Raw genomic sequence first — 18661 nt, 5'->3', positions numbered from 1 at the left:
GATGCAACTTACCAAAATCTCTGGGATGCAATGAAAACTGCATTAAGAGGACAATTTATGGCACCAAACACCTTCACCAGCAAGGTAGAAAGATCTCAAATTAGCAACCTTACCTTGCACCTAAAAGAACCAGAATAACAACAACAAAAGAACATCCAATCCCAAAGCTATTAGAAGAAAAGAAATAACTAAAATTAGAGAAGAACTGAGCAAAACTGAGATGCAAAAGTCCATACAAAAGATCAATGAAACCAAGAGTTGGTTCTGTGAAAGAAAAAAACAAGATTGATAGACCACTAGCTAGATTAAGAGAGAGAGAAAAAAAAAAAAAGTAGGGGGGAGAACATCCAAACAAAATTAGAAATGACAAAGATGACGTTACAACTAACTCTATAGAAATAAAACGGATCCTCAAAGACTACTATGGGCCAATCTATGCACACTTTAGAATATCTAAATGAAAGGGATAAATTCCTGGAAACACACAATCTTCCAAAGTTGAATGAGGAAGAAATGGAAACCCAAATAGACCAACATCAAGTTCTGAAATTGAATCTGTAATAAAAAATATACCAACACATACACAAAAAGCCCTGGACCCTGAAGTCACAGCTGAATTCTACCAGGCATACAAGAAAGAACTAGTACCAATCCTACTGAAACTATTCACAAATATCAAGGAGGAGGGATTCCTCCCTAACTCATTCTATGAGCTGGAATCAGCCCAATACCAAAACCTGGCAGACACAATAAAAAAAGAAAATTTCAGGCCATATCTCTGATGAATATCAATGCACAAATCCTCAACAAAGACTGGTTCAACATAAACAAATCAATAAATGTGATTTACCACATAAACAGAATTTTTAAAACCATATAATCATCTAAATAAACAGAGAAAACTTCCAAAAAAAAAAAAAAAAACAACAACATCCCTTCATGATAAAAACTCTCTACAAACTAGGCACTGAAGGAACACCTCAAAATAGTAAAAGTTATTTATGACAAACTCATGGTCAACATTGTACTGAATGGACAAAAGCTGGAACCATTCCCCCTGAGAACTGGAACAAGACAGAGATGACCATTCTCACCATTCCTATTCAACATAGTACTATAAGTCCTAAACAGACTACTCAGGCAAAAGAAAGAAATAAAAGGTATCCAGATAGGAAAAGATGAAGTCAAACTATCTCTCTTTGTGGACTGTGTGATTCTATACCTATAAACCTTAAAGACTCTGACAAAAGCCTCCTAGAACTAATAAATGACTTTAGTAAAGTTTCAGGATACATCATCAATGTACTAAAATCAGTAGCAGTTGGGCACGGTGGCTCACATCTGTAATCCTGGCACTTTCGGAGGCTGAGAAGGGCAAATCACTTGAGCTCAGAAGTTCGAGACTAGCCTGGGCAACATGGCAAAACCTCGTTTTTGCTAAAAAAATACAAAAATGTAGCCAGATGTGGTGGTGTGCACCTGTAGTCCCAGATACTTGGGAGGCTAAGGCCCAATAATCACTTGAACCCAGGAAGTGGAGATTGTAGTGAGCTGAGATTGCACCACTGCACTGCAGCCTGGTGACAGAGCAAGACTCTGTTTCAAAAAAAATAAAAAATAAAAACAAAAAAACATCACTAGCATTTCTATCCAGCAATAACATCCAGGCTGAGCGTCAAATCAAGAATGCAATCCCATTTACATAGCCACAAATAAAATGAAATGCCTAGTAATATAGCTAACCAAGGAGGTGAAAGATCTCTACAAAGAGAACTACAAAACACTGCTAAATGAAATCACATATGACATGAATAAATGAAAAAATAAACCATGGTGATGGATTGGAAGCATCATTATCATTCCAATGGCCATACTGACCAAAGCGATCTACAGATTCAGTGCATTTCGTATCAAACTACCAATGTTATTTTTCACAGAATTAGAAAAAATCTATTCTAAAATTTATATGGAACCAAAAAAGAGTCCAAATAGCCAAAGCAATCCTAAGTAAAAGTAACAAAGCCAAAGGCATCACACTACCCAACTTCAAACTGTACTGTAAAGCTACAGTAACCAAAAAAGCATGGTTCTGGTACAAAAACAGACACATAGACCAATGGAACAGCATAGAACACTCAGAAATAAAGCTGCACACCTACAATAACATGATCTTCAACAAGGTCACAAAAACAATCAATGGAGAAAGGACACACTATTCAGTAACTGACTAACCATATGTAGAAGACTGAAACTGGACCCCTTCCTCTCACCTAAAAAATATTAACTCAAAATAGATTAAAGATTTAAATGTAAGATCTCAATCTATAAAAATCCTAAAAGAAAACCTAGAAAATACTCTTCTTGACATTAGCCTTGGCCTTAGCAAATAATTTTTGGCTAAGTCCTCAAAAGCAATGACAACAGAAACAAAAATTGACAAGTAGGATCTAATTAAATGAAAGACCCTCTGCACACCAAAAGAAACTATCAACAGAGTAAACAGACACTTTACTGAATGGGAGAAAATAGTCACAAAGTATGCATCTGACAAAGGAGTAATATCCAGAATCTGTAAGGAACTCAAACAAATCAACACACAGAAAACAAATAATCCCATTTAAAAAAAATGGGCAAAGAATGTGAAAAGCAGCTTCTAAAAGAAGACATATAAGTGGCCAACAAACATGAAAAAATGCTCATTATCACTAATCATCAGAGAAATGCAAATCAAAACCACAAGATGTTATCTCACACCAGTCAGAATGGCTATTACTAAAAAGTCAAAAAATAACAGACGCTCACGAGGCTGTGGAGAGAAGGGAACACTTACACATTGTTGGTGCAAATGTAAATTACTTCAACTACTGTCGAAAGGAGTTTGGAGATCTCTCAAAGAACTTAAAATAGAACTATTGGCCAGGTACAGTGGCTCATGCCTGTAATTCCAGCACTTTGGGAGGCGGAGGCAGGCGGATCATCTGAAGTCAGGAGTTCAAGACCAACCTGGCCAACATGGTGAAACCCCATCTCTACTAAAAATACAAAAAATTAGCTGGGCATGGTGTCAGGCACCTGTAATCCCAACTACTTGGGAGGCTGAAGCAGGAGAATTGCTGGAACCTGGGAGGTGGAGGTTGCAGTTAGCCGGTATCGTATCACTGCACTCCAGCCTGGGCAATAAGAGCAAAACTCTGTCTTAAAAAAAAAAAGATAGAACTACCATTTGACCCAGGAGTTCCATTACTGGGTATATACCTAAAGGAAAAGAAATAACTCTACTGAAAAAAGAAAGAAAAAAAAAAAAAAAAAACAACACTCACATGCAATTGCATGTTCATCGCTGTTCACAATACAAAGACATGGAATAAATCTAGGTGTCCATTAATGATGAATTGGATAAAGAATATATGGTACATATACACCACAGAATACAACATAGCCAGAAAGAACAAAATCATTTCCTTTGCAGCAATATGAATGTAGCTGGTGTCCAAAATCCCGAGTGAATTAATACAGGAAGAGAAAAAATAAATACCACATATTCCCACTTATAAATATTGAGCACAGGTGGACAAATACATGGGAACAATGGACAATGTGAACTACTAAAGCGGGGAAAGAGTAGGGGCTGCGGATTTAACAACTACCTATTGTGTACTATGGTTATTACCTGGGTGATGGGATCCATGCCTCAAACCCCAGCATCATGTAATATACCCGTGGAGCAAACTTGCACATGTACCCCCTGTATCTAAACTAAAAGCTGAAATTGTAAAAAAGACAATTCAACCCTATGTATAAATAAACAGATAAATAAACCAAGTACCACCTCAGTCTTATCTGTTTCCCAAACTAAGCATCTTCACAACTTCTAATTTCTCCCTCAACAAAAATTTTAATTAAAATTATCTGTCTATCCATCCATCCATCATCATCATCATCATCATCATCATCATCATCATCATCATCACCATTATCTAATTAGAGGTTGGGCAATTTTTCTTGAAGTTGATACAGGTACGTTTTCTTCCCCCCTCCATCCCATGTCAATATTGACAAGGGGCGACACCTGGTAGGGATGCGAAGCAGTTAATGGTAACATTACCACATTGGGCAAGGGCTCCTTTACTCAGTTTCTAATGAAAGCCTTTCTGAAAATATTTGTAATGACCATAGTTATTGATCAAACTTAAAAGCAGAGAAGACTAATTTACTAATACAATGTAATAATTGTGGCTAAAGATCTTACAATTTTTTAAAAGTACTTTTTTTCCTCTAATGAAGGCTTTTGATTAATAATGCTAAGGAATAAATGTGTTCATGTTTCACAGGTGTATTTGTATTTCACAAGTTATACTTTCCTTTTTCAATGAGCATTTGAACTTAGGGACGTGTTTAATATATGCAGGGCCTTCTTCACAAAGAGAGAGCATCTCTACTACACACACAGCCCTGTAGGACATAAATATTATTGCAAGCATTTTGGAACAACCTATTCAATACTATATATACCTCTCCAGAATTTAATTTGGAATATTTCATTAAAAGTCTCATTAATACAAGTCACCTGAGACTTAGTTTTCCTGTTAAATACCTCTTTGTCATTGATTTACCCTGGAAAGAATACAAATAAAGTTCTTGAGAATGTTTTGTAATACAGGATACTCACTTCACACACTACGTATATAAAGGAAATAAGCTTTTACATTCTAAACTCTAGGTGCCATTTTCTCTAGTAAATACTTGCTCCATTTCCTTTATTTTCATATTGGCTTATTTTTCCTTATAGTATCATGTGACATATTAAATATGTGTGCCAATTCTCTGACACTCTTTCCATTAAGAGTTGGGTACTTGACTTTACCTTTAAAAATAAGTAGGCTTTGTGATTGCTTTGAATCTGTGACAATTTCTGTGCCCAGGCCAGTCTTTTGGGACCTTCTCTGAGAGAGCTGATCCTCCAGGGAAAACTACCAACTATCCTGAGACAGTCATGCTAGAGAACCCTTATGTAGGTACTCCAAACAGCAATTAATACCAAGCATAGCTGCCTGCACCAAAGTGCCAGACATGTGATTGAAGCTCTCTTGGATCCTCTAAGACCAGCCCATTCTCCTGTGAATCCACTACCAATCCACCCTGTTACCTCAGCTACTGCCAATTGGAGTAGAGAAATTGTCCTGTCAAACTTTGTACAAATTTCTGACCTATAAAATTGTGAAATGTAATACAATGGTTGTTGTTTTAAGCCTCTGAGTTTTGGGATAGTTTGCTATGCACCGATACATAAAAGAAACATAAAGCAGTACCTGCTATTGCAACAAAAACCTAAAATATATAGCATTGATTTTGGGACCAGGAGGTAGGCAGAAGCCAGAAGCACTTTGTGGAGCCTTCTGTTGAGGGCATGAAAGACTGCAAGGAAATTAGAGGCCAGAGGAAAGGTAATCTCAATGATTAGTGTTTGGCAGCAAGGCAGGAGTGATAAGGTTGAAAAATATACCTAATGAACTGGTGGATTTGGCTAAGATTTTTAGCAGAACATTAAAAAAGTAGCAACTGGTTTCTTTTATCTGAATATAAGAATGTTTGGGTAGAAAAAGATAAGCTTAAAAAACTGCTATAAAGAAAAATTTAGAGAAAATATGAAGGAGGCAAGACTTACTGAATCTAATAATGAAACCATTATCTTATTCCTAATTTCTCCAGAAAACAAAAGATCACAAAATACAAAATTGCCTCTGGGCAAATAGCATATCCAAAACACTGCTGGTTAAGCAGTAAACATCTACAGAGTGTTACTGTAGGACACTTTATTGAGACCTCAGAAAGTTTTAAGGGTATGCCCAGTAGAGCTTGTGAGAATCTCAAGGACATGACTCTCAGTCTCTCTCTCACAATTAGAAAAGGCACTAAGAATCTTAAGGATTTGCCTTTATTAGACACTAACAGCTAAATAAAAAGGCTTTCAAGAAGCTTAAGGGCATTGTTCTATAGCACCCTGACTCTCAATCAAGTGTACAGAAGAGCCTCTCTCTGAAAGAAACATGGGTGTAGCTTTTGTTTGATAGGGTAGATTTATAATATGATACACTGGAGATCCACAAAATTTTAAAAGAAATTATCAGCTTGGACTGAAACAGATGGTGACAGCACAAAATGAAATGAGACCTATAATTCTCAACCTTCTACATCACAGGAAGCAGACTGAGAGGGCTATTCAGTTTTAAGCACAGGCCATTTATTATTTCAAAGAATGAATGACTCAGGAGCAGCAATGTATAGATATTATACCATATAGCATTTTTTCTCTGGAAGAAATCAAAATTAAAAAATTAAAATGTAATATGTTTCATCATTAATCATCAGAGAAATAGAAATCAAAACCACAATGAAATATCACCTCATAATTCATTAGGATGAGCATTATAAAAATAGTAATTTATAAAACAGAAAATAACAAGTATTGGCAAAGATGTGGAGAAAATGGAACTCTTGTGCACTGTTGGTGGAAGTGTAAAATGGAAGCCATTATAGGAAACAGTTTGTAGCTTCCTTGAAAGATTAAAAACAGAACTGCTGTACAATTCAATGATCCCACTTCTGGGTACTTATCTCAAATAATTGAAAGTAGAATCTTGAAGCAATATATTTATTGCAGTGCTATTCACAATAGCCAAGAGGTAGAAACAACCTAAATGTCCATCAACATAAGAATTAAGAAAATGCAGTATATATATACAATGGAATATCACTCAACCTGAAAGGAAATTCTGTTAGATACTACAATATAAATCAACCTGGAGGACACTATGCTAAGTTAAACAAGCCAGTCACAGAGGACAACACTGCATTATTTCCACTAATAGGAAGTATCAAAAATAGTCAAACTCAGAGAAGCAGAGGTAGAGAGATAGTTGCCAGAAGCCGGGGGTTGGAGGTTGGGGAAGGAATGGCAAGTTGCTATTCAATGAGTGTAAGTTTTAGTCATGCAAGATAAGAAAGTTTTTGTACAGCTTTATCTGCTGTATAACAATGTATGATATATTTTTAAATTTAAGAGGGTAGATCTCATGTTATGTGTCTGTTATCACAATAAAATAAATAATAAAAATCTAATATGTTTTAAAATCACCAAGTATTACAACCTCAAAATACGTTAAAATAATCAAGGGCAGCTAATCTAATGGAAGGCATGTTTTTATCATAAATTAGTTCAAATACTTTTTTAAATAACTAGGTGAGTTAAGAGTTAAATGAGCAATCAAACAATTCAAAGTTTATGGTCTGTTTATAGACCCATATACAAAGTGGGGCTTTTAAGAGCAGTTTTCTCTGTATCAATAGCTGTGCTCCCCTTCAGGGGCTAGGATAGAATTTAATCATACCACACCATTACAACGTGTGAGAAAATTTATGTAAGCCTGTGCTGACAGATGGAAAGGTTGATAATAGAAATAATACATTCCCCTTCCCTACCACGCTCCTCAACAAACCCTGTTTTTCATATTTATAAGAACGGCTGTGTTTTTGTTATTATCAATACTTATTAAATCTCATTGCCACTTTTTTACCAGCTTCCTTCTATACCCCTCCGCCCAACCCCAGCCATACACACGCACACACACACTGAGGGAGGTAAGAGTTGAGGGAGGTGAGGAATAGAAGGTTTACCTCAGTTCATGCTTGGAACCCTAATCTCAGGATCAGTATAGGTATGGAAATCTATAATTTTCCCTCATTTCTTATAATGTACCAGGCAAAGTCAAAAGAAAGATAATTTTTGGTACGGGAGATTCATGAGGAAAGACATACTATGTGTCTTTGAAAGTGCATAATACATTGAAGACACACGAGGTATATTGGCTACCTTAGTGAGACACAGGAATAATTCTACTTCTCCAAAGAAAGTTCCCTCTACATTGTATCCTTTACAGAGAGTCCAATACTCTTAAGCTAATTAATGCAGTTTTCATAGTGTCTGCTTCTGAGTGTCTGTCAAGAGGAGAAGCTTGCAATATGCTTTGCAAGCAAGGTTCAAAGAACAGCATAAAGTGGCAAGAATATTTTGCTCTTGATTATTCAACTTTATGATCTTTTGCATTCCTTGGAGGCAATTATTTGAATTATCTCTCTGGAGGCGAAACTGATGATTCTGCATTTCCATATCATCTCTCTTCTTGCTGGCTCCCAGAACAATGCTGTTTGGTCTGCATGTGGCCATATGAGAAGGCCATGGAGCTGGAAGAGTCAGGATGGCTGCCTTTGATTTCTCTTGGGTAATTCTATAGTGCTACATGGAAGCCTGACTGTTCCTGCTTTGTAAAAATGCACAAGTCTGAAACAACACAAACCACTGGCTATTCTTATTCAAATACGATTCTTTAATTGTTTTCTGGTAATAAAGCAAAGTAGCATACTATTTTCAAATTAGAGCACTCTGTTGGCATACTTGTAAAATCACACAATATAAATAATCAAGAATTCTGTTCTATCTGTGGCTTATGGTTTCTTTACATCTTCGCTTTTAATGCAATGACAGTGGATTACTGACACTAACACTTAAAGGACACTGTCCAGCTGAGCTCGGTCAATGCTTCCAGAAACGGATCCTCCATTAGCGGAGAATATAACACAGTGTTTAGGAGCCCAGACTTGAGTCAGATGGACTGATTTAAATTATGCTCTAACTAGGTCCTGATCTTGGGCAAATGTCTTAACCTTGCCCTTGTTTCTTCACCTGTAAAATGAGGATAATAGTAGCATCTACATTCTAGGAGTATTTTAAGGATTAAATGTATGCTCCATATAAATTATTTTGAATAGAACCCAAATACTAAGTGCTCAATACATTTTAGCCTGTGATATTTATTTTATTTGTCCCTACCCTTTACAAAAAGGCATTGGATTATTGAATTGAAAGTGACATGAAGAGCTAAGTAAAAGGTATGACTTCTCTCCAACTTAGCCAGGTCAGTTTTCTCCATGAAGATCCTGTAGAGGATCCTCCATGAAGAATTGTTACCTGTTGTGTTTCGCATGCAGGATCTGAATACATAGATTATTCTGAATCATTATATATAAAGTTGCATACGTATAAATATTTTGGCCTCTTTCCTAGAAAAATCGGGTACTCTCCTGGGGTGATCTTGTGATTTCCAGATGGATTCAGAGAACTCAATGCAGCTGCTATCTCCTATTGACCAGCCAGCACTGGCTCCACTGTGCTAAACAGGAAGGAGCCCTGGGAGGGAAGTGGAGAGTTGAATGTCACATGAGTTAGCAAAGGCTTTCTTGAACTTACATCATGTTTAATTGTATCAAATGCTGTTCATTGTGTGGTTAGGCTCGTGGTGCTTCTTGGATGAAGGAACAAGGAGAAAAATTACTGGCATCTGAAACAAAACCAGAAATCTCTGTTTATTTGGGACCTCAAATTAGACTTGAGTCATAGGATTGTCAAGTTGCTCATGCTGGAGTCAGCTGGGCTGGTTGGTTTCTTATAATGCAATAGACAATTCTTATTTAATCCTACTGTCTCACAAAAAAAATTGAGAAAAGACATGTTCAGAAAGCAAGACTTGATGAGTTAAAACACCATTTTAGTTTCAAGTCTTAAAATTATACTGCGAGTTTTTCTTTATGTTTTAAGGCTCTGTTGAATTTTGAGAACATTCTACAGTATAAACGCTCAGATGTATCCTCAAGACACACTTCTGGATGCCAGGACTATCCTTTAAACATATGTGCTCTAAGAATTCTCTCTATAAATTCGTCACTTTAGGAAATAATCAGGAAAATATTTAAAAAAAAAGGCTCATCACTGAGATTTTTCATTCTTGTTAGAGGGGACTGTTAAGCTTCAGGAAGCCTGTGATACACAAAATATAGGTCTTAACTCATGATATATGGAGTGCTATATCCATTAAAATGGGGAATAATGCAAAGACATCCAGGTACATGGGCTTGCTTTCAGAATATTTTCATTTTTTATTTCATTTCTGCCACTTAATACCTGTGAGACCCTGGATTAGTCACTTGAGTCCTCTAAATACCAATTTTACTCTGAGACATGTAAAGACAGCATTATCTCACACACTACAGGTGCTATGTGAGTACATAATATGAAAAGGATACTATAAGTTGGAATGAAGAAGATATAACTCCTGGGTCTGTGATCTCACAGTTTAATATCATCAAAATTTAAATAAGAGAAGATAAGTGAAACTTCTTTGATACTTTTTTTGGCTCTCAGTATTAAGTGGTTTCAATTTTACAAGTTGTTTTCACATCTGCAGTTTTCTTTAGCAGGATGGCATTCAATGAAAGGTTGATTATGCACTGGGTAGGCAGGGTTTTATAAAAACCTTTCTTATACTTTTCAGTTTCAGTTAAATTAAATTTAGTTTTGTTTTGAAATGAGAGTTGTTCAAGGATATAAAGGTAAACCTCTGGAATTTGGTAGTTTCCTATCAATGGGACAATTTACACAGAGGCCAGAAAGTTCCCTGGTACTTCTCATGCCAATCAGATTCATACTATTAGAGATGACTGTGATTGGATGATATCAACTGTGGTGTTGATGATGCACTTTTCTTGGGCTTCCCTATTGTCTCAAGACCATGTTACGTTTTGGCTCTAGAAGAATCTTCTCATCTCCTCGAAGGGAGGTAGAAGCAGAGAGGAAAAAAATCAAATTAATGGCAATCTCTAAAAGCTTCAGACTAAAAATATGATAGAAAGTCCAGTTAGGTAGAACCAATATATTTCCTCTTATCTACCCTTTATTTCCACTTTCAATTGGTTTTTCAAAAGAATGTAATTTTGAACTGTAATGGGTGAGGAGAATTAAAGGAGAGAAGCAAGAGACAGACACTATCGAGACTCTCAGAGGAAAATGCCTGTATCCAGCCACCCTTGAGCTTAGTCTCCTCAGGTTAACACTTCACGAAGACAAGTGGCAGCATTTCCCACTCCATCCCAACATAGTGTAGTACCTGCAGAGTATAGGATTCCAGGGAAGATGAAGAGCAGTCAAATCTTCATGTGCCTCAAAGGAGGACACTGGAATTAGCTGTGAGTAGAAAGTGTGTGGTGTGTGGGTGCATAAGACAAAAAATTAATGGACTGAGGGCCAGAGACCAGTAAAACTAGGGACATCATCTTAACAGATACAAGTATGCAGAGGTGGCTTCTCTGAAGAAATGATGTTCATCACAGTGGATGCCAAAGGAAACCAAAATATTTCACCCCAAAGTACACTTCCTCGATACATTTTGAGATGGCTGTTCAGAGGGCCCAAACAGAAGTAGCCCTGCAAATCTGTCTTTTGTGGGGCAGATTTGCATCTGTAGAGAAATAAAGTGAAGTAAACAAAAGATGCAAACAAGCTTTCTCTGAAGACCCCCTTGTCCAGGTCTAGGAAAGATTAACTGAGAGTCTGAACCTTTAAAGATCTGAGAGAAATATTCACCATCTATTCTCTCTGAGGGCTGCTACCTGCAAGCTTTCATCTACACCACAAAACCACCTTTGCTAGCCAGGTTTCTCCTCTTCTTCCTCTCCCATCACTTGTCTGGCCATGCTCTAAGCTCCCCTATTCTTTCTGTAACCTCAAGATGGTATAGAAGTGTCAACCATCTTGCCTTTCTTTGAGTTCTTATATTTTGTATGACTCCTGAACCTGTCAATAAATTTGAGTATCTTTTCTCCTGTTAATCTGCCTTTTGCAGTGGATTTCTTTTAGCAAAGCTTCAGAGGATAAAGGGAAATTTTCCCTTGGCCCCTACATTGCCAGCATGGATCGGATCCCTCTCTGGATGCTATAGCCTTGTACTTCCTATAATGAAATGTCCATTTTGAAGACAAGAAAGGAAAGATCCTGTTTCAACTGATTGTAAATCTAAAAATGACTAAGAATTGTTTGAGTCATGTTTTTATTGTCAGTCAGAATAGGAATTTGAAATTCAGATGAATATGAGCTATATAAAAATGTAGTTATACTTTATTTTGTACTGTTTGTAGTCTGATACATTGATACTGACTTTACAGTTCACTTTTTCAACCTGACAGTCTAGAATTACAGTCTGAACAATCAGAAGCTTCCTGGTATTAATCGTACTTCTCCAAATGCCTTTATTATTTGGCTCTTGTTTTAATGTTTTGCTTGTGTCTTTCATTATGTAATCTCTTTAAATTCTTTTTGAAAGTACTATAAATGAAAACAAATTTGGGCATTGAACCCAGAATTCTTGATTGTGTTGAACTTTGATACTGTTTTTCAGAAGAAAATAGCCCTTTTGTTTGTTTGTTTTAGGGACAGATTCTTGATCTGTCACCTAGGCTGGAGTGCAGTGGCACAATCATAGCTCAGTGCAGCCTCAAACTCCTGGGCTCAAACGATCCTCCTGTCTCAGCCTCCTGAGTAGCTGGGACTACAGGCAGGTCACCACTATGCTATGCTAATTTTTTTACTTTTTGTAGAGATGGGGGTCTTGCTATGGTGCCCAGAGCGGTCCTGAATTCCTGGTCTAATGTTATCCTCCTGCGTCAGCTTCCCAAAGTGTTGGAATTCAGGCATGAGTGATCGTGGCAGCCAGAAATAGCCCTTTAAACATTTTTTTTTTCTTTTTTTTTGACAGAGCCTCACTCTGTAGCCCAGGCTGGAGTGCAGTAGTGCAATCACAGCTCACTACAACCTCCAACTCCTGGGCTCAAGCAATGTTCTTGCCTCAGTTTTCCCAGTAACTGGGACTACAGGCACACGGCCCCATGTCTGGCTAATTTTCTATAGAGATAGGGTCTTGCAATGTTGTTCAGGCTGAAACAGCCCTTTAAAAATTGATAAACTAGTAAATTAATTAGCACATTAAAATTAGTGAGAAACAAGAGCCTACAAGATGGAAAGTTAATACCTAATACCAACAAATAGTTGGCTGGTGTTCATTTTTCTGACATTTGATGTTAAGTGTATCTCTGACCTAAACAGACTATGTATACACATGACATCACTTGTTTTTGGCCAGCAAACCTGGACTTTATTCCTTTTACAGAATCACTATTAAAATAAACGAAAAGATCAAAGGAATTTTACCACTGAAATGTTATCAGAGGACTCATAACTGTTCATGGTTAAAAACTCACATCATCATTAACAGCAGCAGTAGCAGCAGGAATGAGTATATCCTTGATGGTCTGCCAGGTCCAAAGGCTATCTGGAAATATATTCTGAATATGAAATAGGCTAATTAAGCCCATTGTTCCCTGACTGTCACTCTAAGGGACAGCGGGGAGGTACCAGCTGTATGCCTTACTAGGTTGGCTACCAAACTTGAATCCTTTCCACCCATGAATGTGCACGTAAAATGTGGGTTGCCTGCCAAGGTCAGGACCACAAGATAAATTTCTGTACATATACATAACATATAAATGGAGAATTAAAAGCTCATTAAGATGTTATGAGGAGGATAAAGAGAGAAGAGCAGAGCAAAAGGAAAAGCAATGGCTTGCACGTGTGTCTGTTGCTAATGACCTTTATTTAATCAAAGCTACTTGATTCAGAGGATATCCACGTTGCTCAAGAGTAATGCTTCTTGTATAAAAGCCTGTACGAAATCGTTTTCCACCAAAGTGAGTGCTCTGCTCTGCCCCCGTTGGGTTCTTCCACCCTGTGTGACTGGAATCTCCCTTCTGGTAGCCTCAGGAAGGCAGTGGCTCTGCTTGCTTGTTTCATGTGCTGCAACCTCTCAAGTCCTGCTGTCACCTGTTTCTTTTCATGACACTGGAAGAGGAAATACGGGAATCCTTTCCTTACCATGCTATTGTACTTCAAAACAACTACTTCTTTTGACAGAATTAAAGTGCGGTATATTTAGGGAATGAGCTAACATTGCTCTCTTTTTCTCTGCAAGTCTTTCAAAAGATGAATGGGTACTGCTTTGCCCCCTCAGGCACTACACTGATCTTTTCATAACTCTTTTCCTTGCTCTTCCCAACTCCAGACCTAAAATGTGCACTGTGAATACCTACAACAGGTTCTTGGGAGGCAAAAAGACCAATGGTAACAATAGGAGAAACAAGACAAACATTTAGGTTCCTTAACTCCTTGTCCAGCATTCTTTTCCCACTTTATTAGAGTTTGGACCCTCCACTTACCCAACACTACCAACTCCACCTCTAAACCCAAACCCCAAGCCCCAACTGAGCTGCAGATGTAAATACAATTTTTGGGGGAGCTTGCTTAACAGTTGTTAAATTCTAATGAAAAAAAATCAGAGTTTGCCCCGTTTAGAGGATTTTGCAAAATGATCTGAGTCCGTGGAATATGCACAGCAGCAGCAAAGAAAAATGTCAGCATTAATATGATATGGCTTTTTGTTGCAAGCAGGACTGTTCATTAAAAGCTTAAACAGGTGGCAGGTTTGGCAGCCCAGTGTGTGTATTCTATGGACAGATTTATTACGCCTTTCATTTTAAAATATTTGTGCAGAAACAGACTCAGTGAGATAAATTATCTTGTTCACAAGAGCATTCTGTTCAAGGCTGCTATGATAAATGCCATATCAATCAAATTATGCAATGAAAATTTACCATCAATTTTATCATCATTATCAATTATTTATAACTTAGGAAATGCTTTTCATTTCTTCTCCATTTTAATTTTGGTATCTTCCAGGGAAATTTTACCTCACAGTGGGAGACCCTATAAAATAGGGTATCTGTATACAGGATGTCACTTCAGTTGCTGAGGTCCAGGGCAGGAGTCAGATATGCATTTCAAAGCAAACATAATTACATACGAACAGCATTGGCTGGAATCATCCTGCTTGATGACTTTGAGCGGATAGGATCATGTAAACATCAGAGGAATGTTCAAACAATAAGGCAGCTTTGCTTTGTCAAATGAGATGAGCCACAAGCCAACTGAAGCTCAACATAATGTCAAGCAAAGCAAAGTGCACACACTTCAGTCACCGTGGTGACCTTACATGGTTGGAATGACTCCATAGACTCAATGTAATCACTTTTCCAGGAGCTGGGACTTTCTACTGGCAGTGTCCACCATCTTGGGAAGGCAGGTCTCACCAACTTTAAATGTTACAGGAAATCTTTTGCTAGAAGGTTATCCATAAATTGTTACCCTAAAATCCAGTGTCTCACAGAACTTTCCAGGTTCTTTTGGCCACTGGAGTATCCAGGGCTTTATGCACATTAACCATTCTGCCATTCTACTAGATTTCTTTTTATTCTGTCCTGCTAATGCCACTTCCCACAGCTGCAGAATACATGCTGAATCTCCTTGGAAGCATACTTTCCCATAGAAAACATTCAGAGAGCTCTAAAAAGGGCAGATGATACATCGTGCATTTCTTATTTGGACTCTTGCCTGACTTCCATGGGGGAAACCCTGATTATGTTCAGTATTGTCTTAGCTAAGTATCTCAGGGACACATGTCTCTTGGTTTTTTTCAACTGGCTTCTTATTTACATAATTGGCCTCCCCTTTTTGCTACATTCAGCCTTTAGGTTTTCACTCCTGCCAAAGGACAATGTTTACCAATCTTTACTTGCTTGTGTTTTCCTCACCAGAGGTGTCCTCTCCTCCTATATTGTAAACCAGATCAGTTATCTTTCTTCGAAATACTGCTCAAGAATAAGCTCCATGACAAGTTTTCAGTGGAACCCTCTGATTACAAATTGTTACAGCTGTTCCATGCTTGTGATGAGATCTGTGCAACTCTAATTGGCTAGACGTACATTTGTTTGTGGCTATTTTGAGCTTTGTTTTTGTCCCCATAATCCATAAGGAACTCTCAGACAAATAGTAACAAAAAGCTTACCTCAGGCAAATCCATCAGGTCAATTCAAGATGTTATAGGAGTCATGAAATGTGAATAATTAGTTCAAGGTTTACAAGGTTAATCCTGGTATATCCTGCATAACAACATTACACAGATTGGCACATCCTTACATGACAATGAAAGGTGCCATTAACTCACTGATTTTCACAATTAATCTTATATCCAAAGGACATAGGACTTGGAGTCAAAATGACTGAGTTCTAATCCTTGCTATCTCTCTGCTTACTAACTATGTGATGGTAAGCATGCTGTGGCAACTGCAAAGGCAAATTGACTTAGATAAGTTATACATGCATTTATGAAAGTATAAAGGGTGATTTATTGATTTAAAGATTGATGTTTCCACCATATATCAAAAAGATTTTGTATTATTTTGGGGTAGATAATAAAATAAAACAATTCATATAATCTCCCTAAAAGATGAGTGCATCTTTGACAGGGAAGATAAACAGTCTGAGTTTGAGAGTAAGAGGACTGTTCAGCAACACTGCTTGAATTTGCCTACATTTTTCCTTTTTAACTAGGCTGGCAGGAGAGAAATAAACACCATTATTTCTGCTGTGGCAGTGGTTCTTAAAGTGTGATCACTGATCCTGCAGCATCAACAGCATCCAGGAAAACTGTTGGAAAGGAAAATTCTTGGGTCCACCCCAGATCTACTGAATCAGCCCTCCAGGTGGTTCTGATGAATGCTAAAGATTGGGAACCACTGCCTGAACCAGTACCCTGGGGTTTAGTCCCAGATGCCACTATCTTGTTGGGTAAGTTGAGAGCCCAGGCTAGCGTAAGACATCATGAGAATCTGTGCATTATTAATGGCACATTATTCCAGATTTTCTACCAGTGCAGGTTTCTTGTAATGTTATTATTTCCATTAAATACAAGCTATGCAAGAAAATGGGATTTTACAAACCTTTGTAGGGAAATTCACAGGTTTCAGAAAAAGTGCTTTGCCAGACAAAGGAACCAGATTTTGGGGTTCTAAAAATATGGCAGTTATAAGAAAAAAGACTCTAACTTTAAGTGATTAAGTACACTAGCCAGAATTTAGCCATCAACTTTCAGAATAACTCAAAGGAAAGTCATCCTCTCAATGCTTAGATCTCGCCAGTATTTCACCAGTGGGGAGATCTAAGCATTGAGAGGATGACTTTCCCTTGAGTGATTCTGTATTAAAATGATCTCCAAGCTCTTTTCTAGCTCTCCAGGTCTAAATTTGAGACTCTTTTCTTCTCGCTTTCTCTTTCACTCACATCTTGAAAACTGCATGCACAGAATAGAACAGAAGGCATAAAGGAAAGGACAGAGAGAAACACTGACTGAGAATCAGAGAAAGAAAAGAGAGTTCACAGAGATTTCATATTTTCCAAACCATGGAGTGGTTGAAAGATATCATAAAATTCAGTCAAGTGAGTATGGAAGAGTATCAAAATTTAAGTATTATACAATAAACTCTGTGCACCTTTTAAAAGCAACCTGCATGTAGGTGAGTGGGGACACCTTGAAAGCTTTCTGTACAATTATAAAGGAAGATAAAGAGCTGTCCCAAGTAAGGACAGCCCAAGTGCAGAGCTGCAATAGAGAATCTTTGAATCCGAGCCACTAAAGGGAAGTGCAGTTGAACAAAAGGAAGGGCAAGAGGGTAGCACAGCTGCTATAGACTGAACATTTTCTTTGTGCAAGCTCATGCTTACCTTATTAAGGAAAAGCCTTCTCTCCAGCTCGATCTATCAAAGCCATCTATCACATTCTTCCAAGTTCAGAAAAGAGAACTAAGTTGAATAACTACAAGAAATCCAGCACCCGCAGAGAAAGAGTTGCATATATTCAACGTATTGTTAAAGATAGTGTGCTATTACACCACTATGGTTGCAGAACATCAAATTAACAGACATAAAGAAAATAAGCACTCAGCAGGGGAGATATTTAATTATAAGAAGAAGGGCAGCTAGCCTTTGAGAATGCAAGAATTCAACATTTCCCATTTCTCCTTTCCAAGTTTTTTCAAATAAAGTTTTTTCTCCAGTCCTCATCCGGATTGATACTTAGCATCAAATGTTTCCCCACCATGGAGAAATCCACACAACCAGCTTCTTCCTGTACCACCAGAGCCCAGCTGGAACCAGGAATACCTCTCTTTTTCGTTTGTGCTAAAACAGATGAGTAGCCAAGCTTTGCCTGCTGATAAAGAGTAATAATCATGCCGGTAATGGGAAGATTCTGCCTTAACTCAACTGCCAAGATCAGCCTGTGCAACTCCAACCAATGGTGGGATGGGAGGGATGGTAAGAGCAGGATACTGAAATATAATCATTCTTACTGGTGTCTTCATTGTGACATCTGTGTGTATGCTATGCCTTAACTGAAACAAAGTTAGGAAGTCTGAGAGTTGAGAAACTACTTGCTCACTCTGAAAGGAAATCTCGACTAAAAGGAAGCAGAAATTAAAAGTAATTCATAAACAAGAGTGGTTTATAGGCAGGAATTGAAAGGGCCTCATCTGGCCACAACATGGCTTAATTAAACATCGCCTCTCCCTAGTTCATTCCAACTCAACTCAGATTTTCTCTTCATGTTCTTTTTTCTTTATGTACAAGGCTAAGTATTTTTAAGATAAATTTAATCCATATGGTTTCTGATTCATTTACACACATAAAACTCAACAGAATGATTCCTGGTAAGCAGAACGTTCTCTGAGCCTGTTTCCTCCTTAGGAACAGAAAACTGTGTTGTGTTCACATTAAACTCATTCTTTTTTTTCTTGGGTTAACATTTCACTCAAAACCTTGGGGCCCCAAACG

The 18661-nt window shown here is 37.7% G+C and overlaps 1 protein-coding gene across 3 annotated transcripts in view; it reads right to left on the bottom strand.

Annotated features, from left to right (window-relative positions):
* Positions 1–18661, bottom strand: part of ARHGAP24 (Rho GTPase activating protein 24) — a 520693-nt gene that overhangs the window by 315484 nt on the left and 186548 nt on the right. The window contains exon 3 of one of the 3 annotated variants that reach the window (XM_074040041.1): positions 9305–9395. The exons of the other annotated variants lie outside the window; for them this stretch is intronic. The gene's annotated coding sequence lies outside the window, so the exon portion shown is untranslated. The remainder of the gene's footprint in view (positions 1–9304; positions 9396–18661) is intronic. 3 annotated transcript variants of the gene reach the window in all.

This window comes from Macaca fascicularis, chromosome 5 (assembly GCF_037993035.2).
Source record: "Macaca fascicularis isolate 582-1 chromosome 5, T2T-MFA8v1.1".
Lineage (NCBI taxonomy): Eukaryota > Metazoa > Chordata > Mammalia > Primates > Cercopithecidae > Macaca > Macaca fascicularis.
Note: the sequence above shows the minus strand (reverse complement) of the source record. Positions and strands in the feature narration are given on the sequence as shown.